Genomic DNA, 15130 nt, shown 5'->3' with positions numbered 1-15130 from the left:
GAGGGGGGCACCCTCTCTCTTTCAGGCCCCTGGGGCCCCTGCCAGGGAACTGAAGGCCCAGAAAGGGCACAAACAGAAGGAGGCCTGAAGCTGTATTCTCTCCGGATGAATCTCTAGGCTGCAGTTGCCCCAGGCGAGTCCCAGGCCTGCAGCAAACCTGTCTGCTGTGGGTCTGTCTCAACACGCTGTTTGGAAAGTCAAGATGTTCAGTGTAAACTTTGCTCCCCTCCCCTTTCTCCGGGGACTCGCAGATGTTGCTCTTTGCAGCCCTGCCTCTCCATGTCTCGTTGGTGCTGAAATCAGAGGTCACACAACATCCCTGTCAGAACAAGTTCCTGGCGTCGCTGTCCTACTGGAGAGGGCAGAGCTGGGGTGGCGTTGGCTCCGGAGTTGGCCCTGGTGTCGGTTTTTTCATGGCACTATTTTTGGCAGATTTTTTTTATCCTTGCTCTTTATCACAAGCCCGTCGGGCAAATGACAGCGGAATCGCAAGCTTGAATGGGCTTGTCTGACAGGCCAACTTTTATCCTGGGCTCTGCTTGCCTGACTTTTCAAAAGGAACTTCGAGCAGAGGATAGTAATTTCACACTGATTCCTTGCTGTAATTTGCTTTGGGGTTGAAAATGTCGCGTTTCACTCACCCTGGCTGTGCAGGGTAAGAGAGGAGCCGGGCCGGGCGGGCAGCTGAGGGATTTGTGACAGATACACGCCAAGGCGCTGCCTTGCTCTGAAGCAACAGCCCTAGAAACACTGACCAGCGGACAAGGACTCTCTACCAGGCACAAACAAGTGAAACAAGTGCATTCACAGGACTCCGTGGCAGATTACCAGCTCCGGCAGAAACAAGGCCGCGGGTAACAGAGGCCTCCCAGGGAACATCTCCACTATCCAAGCACGTACTAGAGTATCTTGGGGGGCTGCGTGCGCAGAGCTCAGTGGTAGAGCGCATGCTTAGCACGCGCGAGGTCCTGGGTCCAATCCCCAGCCCCTCCATTAAAGAAGTAAACAAGTAAAAATAAAAAAATACTGCATCGAGCTTCCCTATAAAAATTTTAAAATATAAATATAAAAAAGAACATCTTTATGCCCCAGGCTGTTTTAAGCAGAGGAGTTGGGGTGGCTTTAGGCAAACAGCAAAGGTACTAGGATGGTTCTAGACACAGTGAGGAGCAGTTGGGGCCCAGCTGAGGATGCAGAATTCAGCTGGGATGAGGGTCAGCTGGCAGGTACAGGCCAAATGTAAATGACGTCCCAGCTGACGAGCGCTGGTGAGGCTGTGCTTGGAACATCCTCCTAGGAAAGGGACAGAGGCTCATGGAAAGGTCACCGGACATGGTCGTACCCAGTTTAGCAGCAGGAAGCTTTGGCTTTTCCTGATGTACAATCTGCCCCCGACCCCCAAAGCACCTCTCCCGGCACTCACGACGGAAGCCACGCTGCCTGACGTTTAATTATTCTTCCTGCAGATGGCCGCTAGTGTTTCATGTGTCTTGCTCCCCTGGCTGGAACATTGAGGTCAGGGGCCGATATCCAGCCCTGTCTGCACGCCCTGAGGCTCTTTCCCAGGGCTCAGCACAAACCAGGACTCAGTAACTAACAGGAGCACATCAGAGCCTTCAGGCATCGCTCAGAGAGGTGCTGGGGAGACAGCGAGGCAGGGTGCTTCGAGGTGAACAAACCCCAGCTTGTTCTTGGTGGGACGTCAGGATGCTGAAAGTCTGTCCCACCTGCCTTTTGTGCCTTCCTGCCCGTGGCACCCTGTGCTGTGTCTGCCAGCAGAGCAGAACTGAATGCCCCCGAGCCTCTGTGCCTTTGCACAGGTTGTTCCTTCTGCCTGGCTGCCCTTCTCACAGTCTTTCATCTGCGGACTTGTCCGTTCAGCTCCAGGTCAACTCTCCCCTCCGGACAGAGCTGCCAGCATCCTGTGGGCAGAACTGGTGACACTTCTACCTGTGGGTCCAGGGCACTTTCTGGAGGCCTGATACAGCGGCCCGGCTGGCGGGACCGCCCTCACGATGCTACTGCTGGGCTGGCAGGCCTGCCCCTTCTGTGGGGCTGTGAGTGCCCAGAGGGCAGGACCACATTCCTCCTCATCTCTCAGCACTGTGCTTGGCCCCCAGTAAATGTTTATGGAATGAGTGTGTTTCCCGCCCTGGGCAGGTCATGGGGAAGGCAGGATCAGGGCCCAGTAGTAACGTGGGGACACAGCCACGGGGGCCCCACCAGGAGACTTGACAACCGCTGCAGAGAAGGCAAAGCCCCGGGGCCCCTCCTGATGAGCTGCGGCCCCCAGGCTCCGTCCTAGATGTCTGGGGACATGGTGCTGGTGTCCTGGAGATCCAGCCTCCTCTTTTTTTTTTCTTTTAAATTTGTTTATTTGTTTATTTATTTATTTTTTAGTGGAGGGACTGGGGATTGAACCCAGGACCTCGAGCAGGACCTCGTGCTCGCCATGCGCTCTACCACTGAGCCGCCGCCCCCGTCGTGTGGCGCTGTGCCCGGGACCGCAGCGCTGTTCTGTGTGAGCTCTGGGGCTGGGAGACACGGTAGTCAGCTTCTCAAGCGGCCTGAGCCAAAGAACCGGTCCCCGCATAAAACAGAAACCATCATCGTCGTGATAAACACGATGGGGCCCTACAGGGAGCCCAGGCGAGCAGGGCTCTCCGTGAGAGCAAATGTTCATCCAGAGAGGTCGCTCGCTGGTTCCTTCTGGGCCCAGAGAAGTGGCAGTCGCCCATGGAGGGAACGTTCCAGAAGCGTCTGTGTCTGAGACGGAGCTCATTCACCTCGCCTCGGGGGAGAGGAGGGCAGCTCCCTGGCAGAAGGGAGCCAGCTTCCCCGGGGGACTCACAGAGCCGCAGACTCACACAGCTGGAGAACCTGCACACTCCGAGTCTGGAAGGGAGCACGCAGGTCATCGGTGTCCAGCTCCCCTCAAGGTTAAGGATGAAAAATGAGTCCCAGTGGAAACAAAGACTTTCACTCACTGGCAGCTCCTAGTACGGAGCCCAGGGGGGATGTTAATCTGAGGACCAAATCGGAAACAACTCCGACCTGCCACCCGTGTTCATTTTGTGGGATTCCTTGTTGATGGAGGGGTTGATGTCGGGGTCCCCCCACTCACCCGCCCATCTGTTTATCTGTCCACTCACCCCTCCATCCATCTAGTCCTGCCCCTGCCAAGGTAAGACATTAGACATGAAGAGCACAGATCTTGCTTGTCCTCATTCCCTCCTCTTCTTGTTTTCCTCTCCCCCCCAGGATGAAGATGAGTGTTACCTGGGGCCCAGCACACGTCAGGGTGTGGGAGAGAGGCCAGTTACAGGGAGTGTCACGGTGGGGCTTTGGAAACTCTCCAAGTCCCTTAAACTCCGGTGGTCGACATCCCGCAGCCAGGATTGCTTGACAGAGCATGTGACAGGGGAGAGCTTAATGAAAGTACCCGAGATGTGAAGGGGCTGCCAACGCGCCTGTCCCTTGTCTTCACAGCATCGTCCAGCGTCAGAGCCGGGGGCGGGGCGGCGGCCACTGGATAGAGCTAAGGACAGAGATGTACGCGGACCACCACTGGAGCTGCTGGCTTCCCGTGGCCGGGAAGACGACGCACCTGGCTTCTGCTGGGGTCCTGAGTTAAATATCCCAGCCGACTGTGAAAGGGGCTGGGTGGATCCGTGAGCAATAGCGATGTGGGTTTTTGCAGAAGCTAAAATACAGGGAATGAAATCTTGTGCTTCTGGCCACATAAATGGGTCTCCACATGAGGGCAAGGATTCAATTCATTCCACAGGCAAAACCCCGCCTAACCCCTGCGACAGCCTGGTGGGATAGACCCAGGGCAGGATGGGGAAATGGGGGGAAAGCAGACAGATTTGTTCCAAGCACCAGGTATTCGCCACCACACGAATCAGGAGCTCGGACTTGACGCCCACTCCCCCTCCTCGGCTGAGCCAGGGAGGCAACTCCAGAGCTTCCGACGGCTTCTCCCTGTACTTGGTTTATTACACACAATCTGTACGGGGGCTGTTTCACCCTTAATGGCAGTCCTGAATCACTCTCTATTTCCAATCTTTGCCTGCAAAACAGCAACCCCGAGCTAGCGCGCCACCATAAATACCGGGCCCCATAAAGCCACTGCCGTACAGATTCGCCTTTTTGTGCATGTGTGTCTGATTCACTGGCGCTTTGGCAGCCTTCCAGGATCGAGGGGAGGGAAAAACCATCCTGAACATCCCAACAGCCTCATTTGATCTGCGGTACCGAGCGACTCATTTCCACTTCACAGGCTCTGCTGAGCTGGGCCACAGAAAGACAAATCCCAGGCGAGGCAGGGGTGGGCGGGAGAGGAAGGAGGGTGGAGGAGAGGGAGGGAGGGCGGGAGCGAAGGGCCGCATCTATTAAGCTGTTTTTCTTTTGGTGAAAAGCAGCATTTATCAGTGATTTCATATATCATGTGAGAGGTGGCTTCCTGCCAATTTCTAAGAATCCAAACAACCCACTGACATCATCTGCTAAATATAGTTCAGCCTTTGCTTTAGGTGAATAAATAATGTCGCTGGAAAGGAAGAGGCTCTCTTCAGTTACATGTTTATTGTGATCAGGCTGTCAAGCTTGTGTCATCCAAAGAATAATGTCCAAGGAGGAAGGGCGGGCAAAGAATCTTCAAACCATTTCAGGAGGTCATTGATGAAGACCCATACCTGCTGCCTCCTCAGCTAAGCCCGGCCCTGAGAGGGAGGTGGGGGATTCAGGAGTTGGGGGTCTTGGAAGCCCTGACAAGTAGGGGTGTGTGTGTGTGCTGTTTGTATGTCTGCCCTGCCCTCCAAACCAATAAGGAAAGGTGACTGGTCTCTCTGGGGCAAATGCACAGAATGAGGACATTCAAGACAGACACGGCCATGAGCTGTTCATGAAGCTGGGGTGGAGGTGAGCAGGGATCAGAGAGAGAGCAGGGTGGGGTCTGGAGTGAAGATGGCCAAGGCATCTCCCCGCATTCGGCAGGCCTTCGGGTAAGGGTGCTTATCCAACAGCGGCTGGAGATTCCACCCTCCAGAGCGTTGGCGTTTAGCATGTTGTGTTGAAGCCACAGGGAGAATTCAGACTTATAAGGAGACCGAGAGCTCTCTGCCTCCTCTCCCAGGACACGCTTCTCCCCGGCTCACTCCCAGGCTCCCATCGAGGAGGGGGCCATCCGACACAGGGCTTGTAGGCACTTGGAGGAAGAGCAGCTCTAGGGAGAAGAAAGGCAAGAAAATTAGCACTGGGAGATAAGGAGGCTGTGAGCAAAATAGCTACTGGAAAGTGTTGGATCCCTACTAACATCTGCAAGATTTCTCCTCACAGTCAGGGACACAATAGAGGTGGTTACTATGGAAACGGGTGTAAAAGCGCAGAGAAAGGAGAGGGCTGGGTGGAAAGAAGGAGGAAAAGGCACATAACACTTTAAAATCATCAAAGCGGAATACCACAGCACTTTCCATCTCCGAGAGGAAAGTTGAATGCTGCGAGCAGGGGAGGGGTCGGGGCTCTCAGCGCAATCCCTTTCCCCCAGAAGCCTGGGTATTGAACCTGCTTTCCTGCAGTCAAGATCGTGGACCAGGAAAGCATCTCCAGGCTGCTCGAGTGGTAACGTCCGCGGCAGACTGCACGCCCTGCTCCGTTTGGCCGTGGCCTTCGGTAACGACCTTGGAGAGATCAGGTCATTTTTCAGTGTCGTGGTTTCATCACTGACCTTCCTCTGGGAAGGCGTGACGAAGCACTTTGTCCAAGGAAGAAGGGATAGTGCTGTTTAAGGCAGACACATGACGGAATGTCAGGAGCTCTGGGCGCAGCTGGGCAAGACGTGTGCTGCCCCAGCCAGTGCCCCGAACGCACCCCAGAGAGCCGGGGAGGCGGAGGCCCAGGCTGTGTTCACACCTAACCAGCACCACTTTGCTGCAGCGTGGGTATTAATGAGATGAAAGCGTTTTCTCCGGCTGAGGGGAGTTTTAACGAGTCACTCATCTTTCATCCCAGGACTTAGGAATGCAGTGAGGCAGACACAGGTGCTCTCAGCAGCAATAAGATGGGAGCCTCATAAGTAACTTCCAGTTTTCTAGTAGACATATTAAAAAGCTAACCAGAAACATATTAAATCGATTTTAACCTACTTGATTTGATTCTAATATATCCAAACGGTGATCATTTCAATATAATCAATATAGAAGTTATTAATGAGATATTTTATCTTCCTTGTTTCCATACTAAGTCTTTGAAATCAGGTGTGTGTTTGACACTTACAAGGCATCTCAGTGACCCACAACTCAAGGGCTTAATAGACCCACGTGGCTGAAGGCTACTGTATCAGACAGCAGGGCTCTAGAATTTTCCATTACAGATATAAGGAATACAAAGAAAGAACACAAAGAAGTAAGAATGGAAAACAGGTCTATTCGGCCCAGGCACTGATTCTCCCCACTTGCCTTGTCTCACCGTGGGAGCAATCATTACACCCACACACGCAGTTTGAGCAGATAATCAACCTCATAGCTGTCTTCGCCCTTGAACAGTGGCCATCCTGTGGTTAGGATGAAGGAGAATTTCTGCCTAACAGCCTCAGTCTCCGGGCCAGTGAAATCAGACACACCCAGTTTACGCCACGTTTCTGTCACTTTCTGAGACAGTTTCTTACTCTTTTGAGTTGTCCTCAGTCATGAAATGGAAGCACCTTTCGCTGGGTCACAGGTTTGCTTTTCGGATTAAGTAAGGTGAAGTCCAGCAGCGGGTCCACCACTGAACAGATGTCAGTGAGGGGAGCTCATGTCCCGTCCTTCCCCAGCTCTGGTCTACCAGTCTGCCCTCAGATATGGAACCTGCTCGAGGCCTCTGTGAATGAAGACACTGGAATTGTACACTTCTTCCCACGATGGGAAACCGTTAGAGTAGAAACAAGACTTTAAGGACTGGGATCGGCCTTGCCTCACTGATTCATCAGGCTCATAGCCGCATGTGTTCCCAGCACAGGAAGATACCAAGACTCAGTCAATCAGAAAGAGCCCTTCTTCTGATGGCCATGGACCACATGGTTAAGATATTTAGAAAAGATAATTTAAATGCATCGTTTATTAAAAAAAATTTTTTTTTGTTTTCTTTTGGGGCTGGGAGGCAATTAGGTGCTTTTGTTTTTTGTTTTTTGTTTCTTAAATGAAGGTACTGGGGGTTGAACCCAGGACCTTGTGCATGCTGAGGATGTGGTCTACCACTGAGCACATCCCTCTCCTCTAAATGGGCCCTTTATGTTCTGAAGCTCTCAATACAGTAGCCATCAGGCACATGTGGCCATTTCAGTCCTTTAATTAACTTATTTTCTCAGTCACACGAGCCACATCTCAGGCGCACAGCAGCTACATGCTGCCGGAGGCTGCTGACCGGACAGTGCAGATCCGGGACATCCCATCGTCACAGAACGTTCTGTTGAGCAGTGCCACTCCAGGGCTTTCAGTCATGCCTTCCAGATGCAACCAACACAAAACCCAGAAGGGGCAGGACTTCGTGAGTAAGCAGGTCTAAGGTCAGACTGGATGAGTGTGAGCCTGACTTCACCCCTTTGGAGATACGTCGACTTTAAGTTTCTTAACCTTTCTGGGCCTCAGTTTCATTATCTGGAAAGTGGGGATAATATTAATAGCACTGAATTCATTGGGCTGTTGTGACAACTAAGGAAGGGAAGGCAGGTGAAATGCTTGCCACAGTGCCTGACATGGTAAGTGCTTAATAAATATTGTGTATTTTTTATTAATTCTGCCCCATTAACTGTATCTAAAAATAAGAGAGGATTGGGTTCTTCTGAAAGGGGAAGTCGTCCTTGGTTAACTTAAAAAAAGCTTCTTGGGAGAGGCAATCCCTTGCGCCGTGATTCAAAGGAAGGTAGGGGTCTCGCATTCATTTGAAGCAACTACTTACAGGCATTTCTTGAGCATTTACTATGTACAAGACACTGTTGCAGGCACAAAGATGGCCCTTAGTCTAGGAGAGGAGAAAGATAGACCATGTGTCATGAGTAAAGGCAGTGAAGGGCTGATGCACAGCGTGTCTGCTGAGCCAGAGACGGACCCTAATCTCAGCTGGGAGGCCAAGGAGGCCATTGCAGAGGGCGCAGCCCCTGAGCAGGCCCTTAGAAGGAAGGACAGGACAGGCAGGAGGAGGCGGGCAGAGTGCAGGAGTCATCAAGCGGCGGCTGCAGCCCCATGTCTCAGCCTCTGCATCCCCACGGACAGTTAATCGGCCTCTTGCTGATGGGAAAACGGGCTCCAGCCTGTGTCTGGGTGTCCCCTGTATGGGCAGAACCCCTCCGGAGTGAGGACCCCCCCGCCACTGTCACCACGATTAAACCAGTAGCCCTGGGGTTGCCTGACACCCCACCGCAGAGGCAGGAAAACCGGGAGATCTGATCAAATCTAAGCGTGAGGGGTCCGGCAGCCGTCCCCAGTGTTACCCTGGCTGTTGTTCATTCTTTTAAAGTAGCAAGTTTAGCCCAGCGGCTCATCTAAAAAGGGCCCGTGTGTCTGCGTCCACTGACAGACCCTGAACAGCCTGCTGTTCTCTTGGTTTGCACTAGGGCAAGATAGAAAAATCCTTGCACTTTCTGTCTGGGTGGCAGGCCAGACTGAATAGGGGATATATCAGCAAACAAAGAAAAAAAAAAACAAAACAAAAAGCAAAAAATACCAAGATCAAAACAACAGCCAAAAAAAAAGCAAAAAATTTTTAAATTTAAAAAAGCAAAAACAAAACAAAGCAAAAATAAAAAATAAAAAGGGCCTGCGTGTCCCGGGGAAGGAAGTGCAGGCCGAGGTGGCTGCGGGGGGTCGGGACGGGCCTGTTTGTCTGAGTCCACAGGCAGATACCCCAGCCTGCCGCCTCCATCTCTACATGGGTCCAGCACCGCCAGCCCATTTGGAAACGAAAACCCAGAAGAGCGTGTTTCCAGTGACTGGGAATCCCTGAGAGGCCTTACAGGCCTGGGAAAGCAATGATCCTGTGCGGGCCTGGTGGTCGGGAGGGAGGAGGCCAGACCAGCGTTTCCACAGGCCTCTCCCAGCGTCTGGGGGCTCAGGCCTCCCCAAAGCCCAGAGGTTAGGTCATTGAGTTCCTAAATGGATGAAAGATGTTGCTCCAGACTCTCACTTACGCCTGAGGATGGAAACACTGGATTTCTCCTGGGGACTTCTGGTTCCTTCTGTGCTTTTCCTGTCCTGTCCAGCCGTTGTCAGAGGAGGAAGAGGCCTTTCCCAGCAGACTTCTGTCTTCCCGTGGCCCTGCCTCTCCAGACCCCCGTTCTGAGCCTCACAGAGCGTGCCTGTCAGGAGAGGCCCGCAGGGCTGCCTAGGACCGTCCTTGGGACAAGGATGCACCAAATGCCCATCTATCCCCGGAAAGCCCTCAGCCTGGCCCAGCTGGGATGGCCAGTCTCCTGCCTCTGTCCAGAGCCGGCCTGGGCAGTGGCTGCATCAGGAGACGTGCATGAGAGGAGGGGCCTTCCTCTCCCCACAAAGAGCTTTTTATATTCTGGCAGCGAAGGAAAAGCTGAGCGTGGTCATTTCCCCCCCTGCCTCGCCCGCTGACCAGAGCCGGAGCTGGTCAGGAGTCGCAGACGCGGAGGGAGAAAGTTTCACCTGCCCCGCTGCCCAGAGCTGCTCCAAGCCCGGCTGGGCTCCTGGCACCCTGGCCTGCTGGCAGCCACAGAGCATCTGTCCTGTCCTCCTCCACTGGGTCATCAGGACCCAGGAGGAGACGGCGGGAGAGGGGTGGGGTGTCGTGGCCTGATCCCCGCAGGTATAGGCTGCCATGTGCTGGGCAATATTTAACAACGGACTCTCAGGGGTGGGGGTGAGCCCTGATTTGTATCATTTGCCAGGGTCTTTGGGGGAGATGCTTCATAGCTGGTTTCCAGCTCCTGATGTGATGTCACTGGATGGGGTCAGGGACAGATGCTCACCACGGGCTCCCAGGAGTCGTCCAAGCCGGGTGAGGGTCCTTGTGCTGGACCCACGAGGGATCCAGCCTGGCCCTGCTCGGAGCACTTGAAACAGACAAGCTCTCAGTGGGTGTGAGGGTGAGGCCGAGGGTTAACTTACTCGCTGTGACCTTAAACGGGTGAAATGAGATTTAGCCGGAAGCAGGAGTTCTAAGTGATAAGATCGACTCTCAGGAAATAAATGGTCTAATTGGTTGTGTTTTTTTCACTCTTTTAAAAATCTTTTTATTTATTTTATTTTTTGATGGAAGGACTGGGGATTGAACCCAGAACCTCGTGCCTGCTAAGCATGTTCTCTACCACTGAGCTACACCCTCCCCCCAGTAAATAGTCTGACTGTGGATGGTGTTGGACCTATTCTACAGCCATCTGAGGCAGAACACAAGCCGCATTCTCCTGCACAATCAGCAGGAAATGCAGGACACTGTGTGATACTCACTGGAAAACAAATGTAAAGAGAAAGCAATTATTTTTCTTTACCGTGAGAAAACATAACTTTAGTGGGTATAACCCAGAATCAATTATTAAACCGCTTTGGGATAAAACAGAACATGTAGTGAATGCAAGGAGGGTCATTCATTTCATTTAATGATAAATAAAATGGCGTGTGACCAATCTGATGAAGACAGTCAGTCAAACTTGAATGCTCTGGCATTTGACGTTGCTGAAACTACAAATCTTATTAAGCAGCTTTTACATTTAAAATATGCAAAATGCAAACAAAATTTAGTAGTGAAGGTGAAATTAAATATTTAATGACATAATTAAGTCTTATTAATGGTATGTTCTTTATTTTGTGGATTAAATATTCACAATGATTATCATCTCTTTCATCTTTATTACTTAAGCAATGTGTTTTTCATAATTATTTGTTGGGTGTTTTCATTAACATTTGATGAATATTAATAGTTGAAATAAAAAACAGTTTTTATTTCAGTTGTAATGGCTTTACGGCGATAATATTATATAACTAAGTGTTTATAATGTGTTCTACTTGTTAATATTTAGATCACTGATTTTTGTTGCCACAGAGTGGAAACGTGGGTCCTTATGGGTGACAAATGACAATCATCATCTTCTTCCATTATTCTTTATTTATTTAATCTACTATTCTTAATGTAGCTTCACTGTGGGAGAAATATGAATGGCAAACTCACAACTAAAACTAATAGGTTGTGCTTGAGGTTTAATCTTGTTCTTTTTGGAAATATCCTAATTTGTTTTCCATTTTTACCTCACTTCCCTCACCGTTTTGGCCCACCAGAGGTTACACGGCTCCATGACATTTAAGGCTCAATATCTGGTGGCTTCACTGATATTTCTCTTCTGGGACAAATGACCAGGGTTTTCCATCCTGGACAACGTGAAGTGAATGCATATGGTTCTTCTAATTTTCCATTCAGACAGCGATCGTGGAGAACAAACAGGAACAGGTCCAATCAACATGCTGGCATGAAATGCATATGGCGGCCATACCTCCCTGCACAAAGTGTGGTGGCCACATTGCCCTCGGCAGCACAGAAAGCTGGCCACCTCCGAGGCAGCCCAGGAGCTGCGCCTTCACCACCTGAGGCTTCTTCCCAAACCTTCAGTGCATTTTCCCTGAGGATGACCGGCAGGAAGATAACGGGGATGCAGTCTGGTCTCCCTGCAGTCGCATTTCAAACAGTTCTGATCCAGATCCCTGCTCAGCCTTCTGTGTCGGGTGAGAGCAGGCATCCGAGTGCAGATGGAGTCCTGCTAATCAGAACAGGATGCCCTTTGGCTTCCCTCGGAAAGCTTTTTCCTCTTGGGCAGAAGGCATCTGCATTTTTAAAGCCATAGCCTGTTTGAAAAAGCCCTGCACCATGAAAATGTACGGGAGTGAGGACACTTCCTAGCCGTTAACAACCGATAGGAAATTTATCACTTAAGTCTATAAGAGCCCCCGTGCGTTTTAGTGGCAACTACGATTTATTGAGAACCTACCTTCTGGAGCGCTGTTTCTGACTCTCATTCATGAAAGCCCCATTTTAGGGACAAACGGAAGCTGAGTGTGCAGGTTGGACACTCTAAGGTATCACCAGTGGTGATGGGCACAGCTGGGATTCAAAGCCAGGTCTTTTAGGCTCAAAATCCTGGGGTCTTCTCATCAGTTATTCCTCTACATGGCTACAGAGGACACAAGCCCCAGATGAATCTCTTTGTTAAGAAAAGCTGAAAACACACACAGGCACAGGCGGAAGGACTCGGCCCCCCTTGCCCATGAAGCTGATGCCTGACCCTCTGTGCAGAAGATGGGCTGAGTGTGGCCCCGCCCCGCGTGGCCCTGGAAGGGAAATCCGATGCTCTGTTCATAGACTTCTCTCCTGGAGCGCTTTTCTCTCCGGCCAGGCTGTCCTCACGTGCCATGAGAAGGGGCCAGCCTTAAATGTCTGTGGGTTCCCCAGCCCTCTACAAGCAGCTGTCCTTGGATAGCTAAGGCTCCAGTTTTTATAATAGGTGCTTAGCCATTCACTCTGACAGCTGAGCAGTTCTGTTAGCTCCAGTAGTGACATCCGTGCTCTTGTCACTCGGGGCCTGGCTGTATGTGGGTGACATTGCCAAAAGCCACCTGGGGCTGTGAGATGGGGGCTCAGCCCATACCACGCCCTGGGAGCGCCTCCTGGCCCCGGGGACAGTGCCAAGGACACGTTTCCAAACGCTGCCTAGCCTCGGTTTCCCGCTTCTTGCCTTGAGCACATCCATCATGGAACAAGCACGTGTGGGCTCCACCAGGACAAGTATGGGGCCCCTGCACCCTGGGGTGGGCCAGCCTGCTCGGCCAGGACCGCACGCGGCGATGTCAGGCCTGCCCTCGCTCTCCTCTGTGCTGTCTCCTTGCCGAGCCCGCGCTGTGACCATTGTTTATTACCTAGCGAGCCCCAGCACCATATTTGGCGCTGCAACGCAAGATTGATGGATTCCTCCTGTCACCAGCCTCACTCGGGTGGCAGCTCTCCAGGCCTCCTCTGCACCCCTCCCCGCCTCCCTCCACCTTCCAACAACCCCAGAGGCTCTGAACAGGCCTCCCCACTGCTGCAGCGGACCCTTTTGAAGAAGCCGTTTCCGGGAGAGGAGGGAGCTGATGACAGATGCCCCGTTGGCTTCCATGATCAGGAAGGGGCTGGGCCCCAGTAAATCATTTCTGCCACGGAAGCTGCTGACAGCAGTGGAGACTTTCTGGAACCATCTCCCTCCCCACCTGCCCTTAGCTCCCTCACATTCGGAGGAGACTGGCTTTCAGACAGAGAGTCCTCTGATTCACGACATTCAGTGGGTGGGGACCAGCCGAGATGCCAGGGTCAGTTACACCGCCTGATGGAAAAAAAGCCCAGTTTGGAGTGTGGGTTGGGGGTGACACAGAGCTGGAAACCACTTTCACTGTCCTAAAGCTTGACTAGATTTTGCGTGGGTCCTATAGAATCGTGGTGGCGTCGAATAGGGAAGGATACTTTGGAAAGTTGAAAGACAGTGAGGCAGAGGGACAGTGCCCCGGTCATGAGACCAGGATGTCCCATCCTTGCTCTGTCCTGAGGATCAATGTGACCTTAGGCATGGTGCCCTGAAGCTTACTAAAACCCATCATTTGAAGGCCGAGCTCACTGTAACCAAACCAGTGAATGTCAGTTTTATTAACTAACTGAAGACAGAGAGAGGTTTCAGGAGCTCAGCCTGGAGGTGGGGAGCCTGAAGTTGCAGGTGAAGGGGTAAAAATACACTGACCGCAGCGTGCCAGGCATGCGCTGTCCTGTCCCTCTCCGCACCCAGAAGTTCATGATTCCGTGGAGTGATGTGATGGTTCTTCCAACACCAACCAAGCAGTTCTTCAATTCTGACACCAGCTGGGTGTCCTCCAGTTCGATCCAGCTCTGACACTAACTGCCCGGAGTTAGTGCAGACTCACTGGTTAAGGGCTCAGTCCCAGCGAACTGCCCCCACTTCAGACACCAGCTGCCAGCGGGGTCCCTGGGCCACCTCTGCTTCTGTCCAGCTGACTACAAAATTCAGTGGTTCCTACAACCTGCCCTCAGGTTCAAAAAAATCCTACAAGGATTCACAGAACTCAAGAAAGGGCGATACTTGTGGTTACCGTGTATTACAAAGGCTAGAAATGAACGATCAGATGAAGAAGCACAGAGAACAGGGTCCGAAGGGCCGCCAGCACGGGAGCCGGTCTCCCTGGGTTGGGGTGCGCCATCCTCCTGGGAAATGAGAGTGGTCCCCAGCTGGAAGTTCTTCCACCCTGTGTGGTTCAGGGGTTTTAAATGAAGGTTTCTTTAAGGAGACACGATTGATTAAATCATTGGCCCTGGAGGTGAGGTGGAGTGGGGTGGGGCTGAAAGTGTCAACCCTCTAACCTAGCGTTTGGTTCCCCTGGGAACCCCCAGGAGCCATCTCACTAGCATAGACTCAGGTGTGGTCAAAGTGTTATGAATCACACTCCTACCACTCAGGAAATTCCAAGGGTTTTAAAAACACTGTGCCGGAAACCGGGGACAGAGACTCAATATATATATGTATTTTTTTATTATACCCCAGGTAGGCGGAAATGTAAATACCTGTGGTGGGTGCTACAGAGGGCTGAGGAAAGGTGGCACTGAGCACCTCTGTCTGCTGACGGGCAGGCCACAAAAAGGAAGTGATCCGTGAAGGAACTGTGTGCTGAGGTTCACCATGGCCAGAGCGGGCTGTGCACTTGAATCCCAACATCTGTAGGACCTTGGACAGGTGACCTGTCTCTCCGAGCCTCCATCACTCCATCTGTAAGTGCAGCTGATAACTGTACCACTTCAGGGTTATTATGGGATATAAGGAGACCCTGTAAGTATGGAGATTCCTTAAAAAACTAAAAGTAGAGTTACTATATGATCCAGCAATCCCACTCCAAGGCATATATCTGAAAAAGACACAAACTCTAATTTGAAAAGATACATGCACCCCAGTGTTCATAGCAGCACTATTTACAATAGCCAAGACATGGAAGCAATCTAAATGTTCATCCACAGATGACTGGATAAAAAAGATGTGATATATTTATACAATGGAATACTACTCAGCCATAAAAAAGAATGAAATAATGCCATTTGCAGCAACATG

At 51.6% G+C, this 15130-nt stretch overlaps 1 non-coding gene across 1 annotated transcript; it reads left to right on the top strand.

The window, feature by feature from the left end:
• The first annotated feature begins 8540 nt into the window (after positions 1–8540).
• Positions 8541–8660, top strand: LOC116156114 (small nucleolar RNA SNORA31). The gene has a single exon (XR_010382092.1). It is a non-coding gene; the product is annotated as a small nucleolar RNA SNORA31 (small nucleolar RNA).
• The last annotated feature ends 6470 nt before the right edge of the window (positions 8661–15130 follow it).

Source organism: Camelus dromedarius, chromosome 8 (assembly GCF_036321535.1).
Source record: "Camelus dromedarius isolate mCamDro1 chromosome 8, mCamDro1.pat, whole genome shotgun sequence".
NCBI lineage: Eukaryota > Metazoa > Chordata > Mammalia > Artiodactyla > Camelidae > Camelus > Camelus dromedarius.
This window is presented reverse-complemented; position numbering and strand designations above follow the sequence as displayed.